General features: G+C 41.0%; 1 long non-coding RNA gene across 1 annotated transcript; it reads right to left on the reverse strand.

Moving 5' to 3' along the window:
• Positions 1–8,592: 8,592 nt before the first annotated feature.
• On the reverse strand, positions 8,593–11,211 carry LOC112182618. The gene is made up of 3 exons (XR_005806078.1): positions 10,957–11,211; positions 10,752–10,833; positions 8,593–10,332 (listed from the first exon to the last, which is right to left on the reverse strand). It is a non-coding gene; the product is annotated as an uncharacterized LOC112182618 (long non-coding RNA).
• Between the last annotated feature and the right edge of the window lie 269 nt (positions 11,212–11,480).

Raw genomic sequence — 11,480 nt, forward strand, 5'->3', positions numbered from 1 at the left:
GAGGATATCTGCTATCTCTACGTATTTGATTGTACAATGAGTAGGACTATATGTATGTACCACTTGTGGGTACTACCACTAACTTCTTGTCTATCTATAAATGATAGCGGAAGGGTATGTAACGGCCTATTCTGGCTTGTGATGAATATGTTATTTCGCCCTCGAGGCATTACTCAAAAATAAATTTTTATTGGGGGATAATAAAAGTCTCCGGTGACTTAGAAGATTTCCGACGACCTTTTTGGGGACCTCCTACGACCTCCGACGACAGGTGATTGGTGATGGGAGTCCGGCCTCCGATTTTATTGCCCCTAATAATACTCGATAAACTTTTATTGCCCCCCAATAAAAATTTATTAGCTTTTATTGGGGGTAATAAAAGTCTCCGGCAACCTCTCTAATGACCTATAAGATTTTCAACGACCTCTTTGAGAACCTCCGGTGACTAGAGTCTTGAGTCCGGTTTTATTTTTCCCAATAATATCTAATAAACTTTTATTAACTCAGTGGTTAGAGCTCCCACTGCCTAGGATCCAGGTCCTGGGTTCGAGTCACCATGGGGGTAGAAGTGAAATCCTTTGATCCTCTTTTAAAAATGAAGAAAAAAAAAATGTAATAAACTTTTATTGACCCCCATGACAAAACCCAATAAACTTTTACTGTCCCCGAATAAAAATTACTAAGTTTTATTGGGGGTAATAGAAGTCTCCGGCGACATCTCCGGTGACTTATAAGATCTCTGATGATCTCTTTAGGGATCTTCGGTAACCTTCGACAACAAGTAACCTGTGATGGGAGTCGGGTGACCGGCGACCGAATTCCAGCAAAGTCTCTAATGACTTTTTAATTCTTCTGAGGGTAAACTTGTCTTTTTACCTTAAAATGGGGTAAGTGGGCACATAATCTTTTAGTGGAGTAAGTTGACATTTCTTAGGCCAAGTCAAGAGCCCTAAAAAAAAAAAATTATTATTATTAATGTGTAACTGCGAGATTTGCACAACATATACAAGCTTCAGCGTATGTACAATTAATGTCATGTTGTAAAATCTTGAGATTGTAGGCGTGTTAAGTCAAGATTTTGCTTTGGTGACCTATAATAGCAGTGAGGAGCTAATCTCGGTCGCAGAGAGAGAGAAACAGGGGCGGAGGGATGAAGGGGCACCCTGCGTCACGTGCCCCAGTCAGGTTTCTTGGCACAAGTTGATTTATATATATAGAACCAGGACAAAGAACAAATTCAGTGCAGCAAGTCAGCAGCTAGCCATGTAGTCAAAGAGAGCAGGTCTGTGAGGCAGGAAGAAGTTTGGAACTTCCAGGGCCCTAACCTACCAATTGGGCTTTTTCTTTTAAAAACTTTTTGTTTCTTTTTGTCTTTTCTTTTCTATATACTTTTTTCTTCTTTTTCTTATATCGATATATATATATATATATATTTATTTATTATATCAATTCTTATCTTATCAAAAATTATTTAATATATTAATATCTAGAATGGAAATCAGGTTTTGATATCCTATATAATATTATTATATTTAGCTACTGATTGACAGGTAAAGCCTGAGTTAAAGGCCCCAACTAATTGTGAAGAAAGTAAGAAGAAAGACACAGGAGGGAAATATGCGGGCAATGAATTGGGGAATCCCACAGCCAATTTGGCCTAGGATGAAGTACTTAAGCCCTTTGGCCCTCATAGTCCCAAGGGATGTTATCAGGGACAACAAACTTCCCAAAGTGTGTTTAAGAGGATAAAGGAATCTGAAAACGCTGAGAGCGGACGACTTTCGGTGAGAAGGAGGTTGACTTTTGAGGATGATGATCTTGAGGGAAATTTCGCTGACGGTTTCACTAGCCGACGGAGATCAGGTGTTAACCAAGATGATAGATTTTATGACCAAGATTACTTTGCTAGAAATAGAGTCCGTAGAGCTTATAGGAGATATCAGCCACTAATTGCTGATGACAATAGGTGGTATGGCCAAGCGGCCAGAGATCAAGCATTTTCCCCTTTGACTAAAACTCAAAAGAGACGCATGCAAAGGGAAGTGGCGGCCGCAAGGCAGCAAGGGTCTAAAGGGCAGAAAATCAAACGCTCAACTGAAGCCAATAGCAGAGAAGCCCCCATAATAAGAGAAGACTTTCATAAGGATTCAGGAGAACCTATGGAACTAGAGACCATCGGGGACCAATTTGAGAATGTTCGTAGCTTTCCAAAGCTACCTCATTTGCAGTTTACTGAAGGAGGGGTTAAGGTCTTCAAACATCTCAACCCCCCATTTAAGTTGGTTGAATTAGAAACAATGAGAAAGTTCCACCAGAAGCATTCAGCCCTTGCAATCTATGGGCTTCTGAGGAGTCAAGACTATATTCTTAATACAATAATAGCTAATTCTGATGCAGATCATGCTCTGATTCGGCAGGGTTTCCATAGCCGATTCATTATTCCTGGTTTGAAAGCCTTGTATCAAGCACATCGTAAAGGAATCCAAAAGAAGGATATCGTCGCTCAAATTCCATTTTCAGAAGCCGACTTTCATTTCCTTAGATGTTTTCATAGAAGTCACTCGGCTGAGGAAACCTATGGCATAACGCCAGAAGATATCCAGCTCGCAAGAGAACTAGATGATTATTTAGAAAAGAAAGACTTTGCGACTGAAGAGCAAGCGAAGGTTGATGCCAGAGCTAAGGATATTGAACAACAGAAGGAAATACGAAGGCGGCTAAGGATAAGATGCCAAATGGGAAAATCCCTAGCATAAGAGTACTGAGAGGACAAGATCCGCCGTTCTCAAATCAAGATCTGGGAATGATGAAGAAATATCATAGGATATATTCAGCATTGGCCACTTATGGCTTAACTGAGGAGGAAAGGGCGATGATGAAGATGTTGGAAACGGATCTGTCTTCTGAATCTTACCTCATCACTGAGGATTCTGGCGTTATATCAGGCAATGATGGAGAACTATAAGATGGAAGCCAACACTGATAATTTGCCCATTTCTGATTCTGACCTTGCTTACCTTCGCACTTACCATAAACAACATCCAGCTGCTGAGATATATGGATTCACGTCCGCCGAGAGCAAATTATTGGACAATTTGTCCAAATACCTACTGGCTCGTGCAATCGAGTGGCAAACCGAGACAGAAAAGGCATCTACCAAGCTGACAACTGGGGCCATTGAAGAATTAAAGAAAGAGCAAGCTAGTCTCAATCAGAAGTTGAAGGATGAGGAAATGGTAGATGGTTCTGCCGCAAACAATGGCAAGCAGGACGATTTTGGAGACGATGGTGATGAGGAAGTTGATTATGGGGAAGAGGAAGAACAAGGTGATTGATAATGAGACTGGGATCGACTACGACATAGGAGATGATACAGCTTTTGATATAGAAACCTTATCCCCATTTTACAAAGGCGAGGCTGCCTTTGGAAAAGGAGAAGGTAATACAATGGACATCAACATGGTTTATGTCCTATGTTCAGAACTCAAAGCTCAACCAGGTTAGTCAAATAAACTGATCGGCGACTTTGTTGCCGATCAACAACCTCGATTTGAGATTGATGAAGTCGATGCCTAGTTGAAGGATGAAGAAGGTCGTGTGGTACTCACAAAACCAACGACCAAAATGGCTCAACATTTGAAGCCGTTATACATCACGGCTTACATAGAGGGATATCCAATAACGAAAGTTTTGGTGGACAATGGTGCAGCAGTTAATGTGTTACCTACAACCGTCATGAAGAAATTACGCAGAACTGAATCCGATTGGCTCCCTTCAGACATTACAGTGAGCAACTTCTCTAGAGGTAAGAGTAGGCCAAGAGGTATCCTCCCACTCAATGTCACCGTGGGGGAAAAGACAAACATGACGGCTTTTTTCGTGGTCGATTCATCTGCTCATTACAAGGCTTGGTCACGATTAGATTCACCAGAACATGTGTGTACCTTCTTCCCTGCATCAAGTTTTGATCTTCTGGCATGGCGAAAAAATTGAGGTCATTTCAGCAGACAATAACCCATTTCAGGCATCCACCAATGTAGTGGAAGCAAGGTTTTACGAGGATGATATTGGTTATTTCACTTTCAATGGACGAGATAGTAAGGGCCGACCTACCTAAGTTACGACCCAGAAGATTGTCAACCTAGGGATTGAGGATGTTTTGCAAGACGTAGTGCGTCCAACCTTGGTTGACCTATTCAAGGACAATATCAATGTCTAGAGACCCAAGGTCTCTAGAAAGAAAGGCCGCAGTCCAATCTATTTTAGGACGTTTGCTTGCTTATTGGGCCGACAGGACTACCAAGTCTAACTCGGCCATCAACTTGATGGAATATATTACAGAACAACAGGAAGAAGAACTACAGTTGGAAGATATCGGTCCAACCCCTGCCGAATTAGAAGATACTGAAGCCGAAACTCAAGATCCCGTAGATCAAATTAACTTGGGAGACGAGGATAACCCTCGGCTGATCTCTATTAGTAGAGTTCTCGATCCAGAATTTCCAACAATGATGGAGGCATTATTACAAGAATACAATGATTGTTTTGCATGGGAGTACCATGAAATGTCTGGGCTCGATAGAAGTTTAGTAGAACATGTGTTACCTCTTAGAGACGATTGTAAACCTTATAAACAAGCACCTCGGCGATGTTTCGCGAGGTACAAATTGAAATGAAAGAGGAAATTGAAAGATTGTTACATGCTAAATTTATTAGACCTGCCAAATATGTGGATTGGGTTTCTAACGCTGTACTTGTAAGAAAGAAAAATGGCAAGATGAGAGTATGCATTGACTTCAGAAACTTGAATTTGGCAACTCCAAAGGACGAATATCCTATGCCAATGGCCGATCTCTTAATTGATGGAGAGTCCAAACATGAAATATTATCTTTCATGGATGGTCATGCCGGCTATAATCAAATATTTGTAGCCGAAGAGGATGTACATAAAACTGCCTTCAGGTGCCCAGGCTTTGTTGGAACCTTTGAATGGGTAGTAATGCCTTTCGGTTTAAAGAATGCCAGAGCAACTTATCAAAGGGCTATGAACGCCATTTTCCACGATTTACTTGGCAAAACTGTGGAGGTGTGCATAGATGACGTAGTTGTTAAATCAAAAACCTGATCGGGACATCTAGCCGATCTTGAGCAAATATTCAAACGTATGCGAAAACACAAACTTAAAAAGAACCCCAAGAAGTGTGTTTTCGGAGTATCAGCGGGGAATTTTCTAGGTTTTCTCATTCACCAAGGAGGAATTGAAGTCGACAAAAATAAGGCTAAAGCCATTATCGACGCACCTGCTCCTTCTAACAAAAAACAGCTACAATCATTCCTTGGTCATGTTAATTTTCTTAGACGATTCATCTCTAGCTTGGCCGGTAAACTTCGGCCTTTCTCTTCTCTACTGAAGTTAAAAATTGGAGATGAATACAAGTGGGTGCCAGAACACCAACAAGCTTTCGACAAACTCAAGAAGTATTTAACACAACCCCCAGTGTTAGTACCTCCATAAAAAGTAAAGCCGCTGAAGCTCTATATCGTGGCCACAGCTGAATCAATTGGGAGCATGTTGGCTCAAGACTATGATCCAGGAAAGGAACAAGCCATCCATTATTTGAGCAAAATCCTCACACCTGTTGAGATAAGATATTCGCCGATTGAAAAACTGTGCCTCGTGCTCTACTTTTTGGCGATTAAATTACAACATTATATGTTACCATCAGTTGTTCATATAATTTTACAAACGGATTTAATTAAATATATGTTGACTCAGCCAATCATCAAAGGCCGAATTGGAAAATGGACAATGGTGCTTTCTGAATTTACTTTCAAATACGTGGCTCAGAAGTTAGTCAAAGGCTAGCCATTGGCTCAATTTCTTGCTGACAACCCTTCTGTTGAAATTGAAGATTTGGAGAATGTTGAAATAGATACTACACAAGTCGGCTAAATGTATCACGAGCCTTGGCTACTATATTTTGATGGCTCAAGCACCAGTGACTCCGCCGGGGCAGGGATAGGGATTGAATCTCCAACTGGCCAAAAGCATCAATATGCCTTCAAATTGGACTTTAACTGCACAAATAACCAAGCTGAATATGAAGCCTTAATAATTGGCTTGGAAGTATTGGAAGAGCTTGGAGCAACACGAGTTAAAGTGTTTGGGGACTCACTACTAGTCATCAATCAAATGCTCCAGGTTTTTAGATGTTCAAATCTTTCGCTGGCCACTTATTACGCAGCAGCACAACAATTGATTAGTTGTTTTCATGATGTGAAATTTCACCATCTGCCTAGAACTCAATGGTGAAGCGAATGAAATGGCTCAGACTGCTTCTAGTGTCAACATTCTGAAAGGCCAGACTAACAAAATCATTACAATTGAGAGAAAATCATTGCCATCTTTGGCCGAGAGAAGTATGCTGGCTGATGTCTTTGAGCTTGACGTGCCATTTGGTGATTTGAGATTTTACATAATCCAACACCTTTTGATGAAAACTGATGGAGGTGGGAGTCGAAAAATCAAAATGTTGTCTAGCAAATTCACTATTAAAAATGGTGAACTACTAAGAAAAAGTCCTGATGATGATCTCCTTCTTCGTTGCCTTGGCTCTGAAGATGCCCAACTCGTAATGGCTGAAGTTCATGAGGGTATTTGCGCAGCACACCAGGTTGGGATAAAAATGAGGTGGTTAATTAGGAGACATGGCTACTCCTGGCCAACTATTCTTAAAGACTGTATTGAGTATGCTCAAGGTTGTGCTCCATGCCAACTTCACGGGTCCATTCAGAGAGTTCTAGCTTTCCTTACGAATCCAATAGTAAAGGCATGGCCTTTTCGGGGCTGGGCAATGGACACCCTATTATGCTCAGGCTAATGGACAAGCTGAGGCCACAAACAAGGTCCTCATCCAAATTGTGGAAAAGATGATTCAGGAAAATCCGCGTGATTGGCACAATCTTTTATCAGAAACTTTATGGGCTTATCGGACCTCCAAACGCTCGGCTACAGGAACAACTCCCTTTGCTCTGACTTATGGACATGACACAATTTTACCAATGGAATTGACAGTCAAATCATTGAGAGTTGCAATGCAAAACAATCTCACGGCCGACGAATATAGTCAGGCAATGCTTCAAGAACTAGAGGATCTTGACCAAGCAAGGCTGGATGCATATGATCGGCTTCAAGCTCAAAAGAAGGCAGTCGCTCATGCTTACAATAAAAAGACCAGATACAAGAGTTTTGGGGAAGGCGAGTTGGTTTGGAAAGCAGTGTTACCCATTGGCACGAAGGATCCCAGATTTGGAAAATGGTCACCAAATTGGGAGGGTCCATTTATTATTGACAAAGTTCTCGGAAAAGGAGCATATCATTTGCGAGATAAAGATGGCGAACGACACGCAATGCCTATTAATGGCCAATACCTAAAGAAATATTATTCCACAATGTGGGAAGCGCGAGCTACTGAATAATGGTGTGACCAAAAGACGGCCACGAGTTTATAATTTATATATGTTTAGGCCGTTTTGATTCCTTGGCCGATGCAGTTAGACCGAAAAGATTATTATTTTTATCAGATTTTTCCAGTTTGTTTGCTTGGCCATTATGCTCCACTTGTACTTACTACTACAAGATATTATCTATACATGACACAGTAAAGTTTATGACAAGTTACTGGCAAGCAAATAATTAGTTTTTTATCGGCCCACAAGTTTCAAATGTTTACAAAACCGGCCAATGGCCTCCAAAAGGGCCACCTACATAAATCATCATTACTCGGCTAATAAAGTTTTAAGAGCTCCTAAGGTAAAACCAGTATCTAGAAGGTCACTCTCAAGTTGCATACGCCTAGGCTTAGAACTTTCAAATCGACCTCTATCTTTTTCAATTGTTTTCAGCTTTGGAAACATTGCTTACTCCTTTGAAGAAGCTTTTCCCCCACTTCTTGTCTCTCTTGCTTCAAGGATGCCAATTGTCTTTCCAACTCATTTATCTTGCCTTCGAGAGACTCCACAACCCATTTTTGCTCCATACAGCACCCAAACTTGGGAACCATGGCTTTCTTCATTTGCTCACAAGCCAAGGTTTGTTGTCTCGTTTTTTCTATTTCTTGGTAAGAACCAGCTACACGAGATATTTGTTGGGCCAACACCTCTAGCTTCTTGCCAATGAGGGTTACCTTGGAAGGGGCAAAATATTTGGCTCCAAGTAACACATCCATGGCCACTTTCACTTTTGGTAGTTGGTCTGTTTCCACAAACTCTTTCAATGGGTGAGACAAAGTTTCATTTATTACCTTCAGAGCCCCATCAATTTCCTCTCTTGATGTCGATTGAGAGGTCGGTAACTGCGAAATGGCCACGCAGCTTTCTGGTTGGGTTAGAGCATCAGCCTAAAATGCCCTCATGAAAGCTTGAAGTTCGGCTTCAAACCCTTGATGACTTTCCTACATTCTTTTCAGTGGCTTGACTTAATGCTTCCGCGAATGCAAATGAGCGTATGGTAATACTTCTCTGTTTGCCTTCGTCATTTTCTTCTCCGGTCCCTTTTGAAGCCATTGCTTGGCCGACTCAATCCTACAAGATATAGAGCATCATTGGTTAGCACATCATGTTTCTTGGTGTACATCAAGTTTCTAGTTATTCAGTGCAGGGGGGACTTTCTCGAAAAAAATGTTGGCAATATAATTGCATAAATGCCTTTGGGTAAATATTTATCGAGAAAAATGCGTGCATCCGTAACTATGTGCCACAAGTTGGGCCTAGTGGGAATTAAATTCAAACTAGCAAATTGTGAGTACACTTTGATAGTCTGCTTCATCATGAATGAGAAGTCAATGAACATTAATACATGTGTATATATGTGCAAATTGCAACGAGCTACAAAGAGAGAGAGAAATTGCACATAGGCACAAAATGGATTGATGAAACCATAATTCAAATGGCCGAGTTCAAATGCATAATTATGATAATTGCATAAAATTATCAATTGATGGACTACCAACACTTGCATTAAATTAAGTCTTGGAAAAGTTGGTCAAAAGTTCACTGGTTGGCATTGTTGATACCCAAATCTCCACAAGTTCGAATTTGACTAAGTGACAGGCAAAGGGAACGAGTCATCGACCTCATAACCTAACTGGGCCTTCAAGCAAGCCCATTTTACGGCGAAAGGGAATTCTCTATTTAACAAGCGATACGAGATGCCTAAATATTCAAACGATTGACAGGGATTTCCAAATAGACCAACACGCTTATTTATCACGCGATACGAGTAGGCCCAAGCTACGTTTGGGGCTCATACGGCGGGATATGGTGTGGAAGGTAACGGATCATGCGAGGCCCATCGTTATGATAAGGCCAGTCGGTAATTTTGGACTTGGGAACCAAAATTCACGCTTCGAGGGCCAATATCTTAACGTGGGCTAGTAGAGAGATGAAAGCAAGCCCAACAAGACTTAGAGCCCACTAGAGTCATTCCTTACCCAAAGTCCACTACATTAGAACCCGTAGCCCAAAAAGACGTTGGAGTCGTCTTCTCCAAATCAGGAATGTCGTTCTGTCAAGTTGTTGCTGGGATTACTACTCCATCCTTTTCTGGTAAGAACCCCAAGTCTATACAAAAGCTTCCCAACTCTCATCCTCCAAAATCCTGCCCCAATTTCCGATAATATTTAGGTATTTGTGATCACAATCTACAATAGCACAAATCAAGGGATTATGATCTCTCAAAAATCACGGCAGCATGAAATCTGGGATCTCCATCGCCGCCCTATACCTGCACCACCGGTCTTTACCCACATGGCCAAAGCAGGCTTTCACTCTTTTGATTTCATAGGGAAAACAAAAGCTGAAGGTTTTAGAATGATCCCATCAAAACTAAGAATACTCTTTCAAAGCCTCTGGTTCTTGGCGCAAATCCACCCCCTCTATCGCCGCTATAAAGGGCGAGTTCGTTGCCGTAGGAAACCAAGCCACAACACCCAAAAACATCAAGCAAGAGATCAAGCTTCATCTCTGATAATCTAGCCATCAATATTCAAACAACCTTAATCCAAAACCCAGAACCATGTTGTTGCCGGAACTCTCTCTCTCTGCTAAACTCTCATACATCTAGCTCCCACACCTTTCCTGCCTATGAGCCCTGTTCTTATGAACTCAAGTTTAAATCGCTACCAAGTAGCTGCTGTTATCATCAGGCCAAGTAGCTGCTGTTATCGTCAAGCCAAGTAGCTGCTGTTACATTTAATAGGTTACAACGAAGTTGTTCTTGGGACAACCATTGAACGATTTTGGGCCTAGTCTCGCACAACTAGGAGGGTCTTGCTGCAAAAAGTCAAAGTCACAAAGTCACCCTCACAGGCATTAAACAACTTTATCTGGTCATGATAATTATCAATTAGTGCCATTCATAATTGATGGCTACGGACCCTTGGAAGACAAAATCAAACCAATAGGAGAAAAAGAGTAAAGCCAACAAAAAAAAAAAAAAGAGAGTTTGGTTAATTGCATCAGACCAAATCTGGGGAATTGAGAGAAGTGCATGGTGGCTTCGTATAATTACAATCATGAATTAGTTTATTCAGTTCATTGGCATGTGCTTTATATGTCTAGGAATTTGAACAGAGAGAAAGAACATGTAGACCATAATTAGATCCAAAGAAGATGGCTTCTAGTAATAGATGAATGCACTATTCATCTTTAATTCTGGGTTTATAATTCAAAGAAGAATACAAATATCATACCTGCTGTTTGTGATGCCTCACGCAGTGAAAAATTAGGGGTTACCCAGCCATGATTTCAACTTTAGAATGATGGAAGAGAGGACTATGCAATGCAAAATTCAGATTTTGCAGGGGAGATATACATCAGATTCATGAAATCTGGGTTTTCAATGTCAAGTGCAAAATTCAAAATTCAAAATTCAAAAAAAAAAAAAAAAGATCGTACCTTCTGTGTGATGGTAGTCCGTTTTGCCTCTTATGTACTCACTCCATACCCAATTCATTTGGTGAAGGATTTGATGGATTTAAAGATGAGATCTGGGAGTTAGAAGACCACCTATAACAAAGCTTTGTGTTTCTGAAGAGAAAGAGTGAGTGGTTGTGAGGAGCTGAGAAGATGAAGAGATAAGATGATTAAAAGAAAAGTGAATAATACTAGAAATGGGTTGACCCATAGTAAACTTTGGTGCACAGCCAACCCGGAAGAAAAAAAGAAAGAAGGATAAGGGAGTAGTTGGCTGACCAAGAGTTTGTCCTTGCGTTGGCTACCTTTAGCTGCCCAAGTTTTCTTTGCGTTGGCTAACTTGAAATTCTTCACACGATTGGCCCACTTCAAATTGGAACTCCCTTGTTGGCTTACTTTTCCTCACTTGAGCTCATTGGCCAACTTAAGTTTTTTCCATGTGTTGGCTTACCTAAAATAGCTTTGTTGGCTTCCTTGAGATTTTTCATGTGTTGGCGACCAAGAGC

Source organism: Rosa chinensis, chromosome 1 (genome assembly GCF_002994745.2).
Source record: "Rosa chinensis cultivar Old Blush chromosome 1, RchiOBHm-V2, whole genome shotgun sequence".
NCBI lineage: Eukaryota > Viridiplantae > Streptophyta > Magnoliopsida > Rosales > Rosaceae > Rosa > Rosa chinensis.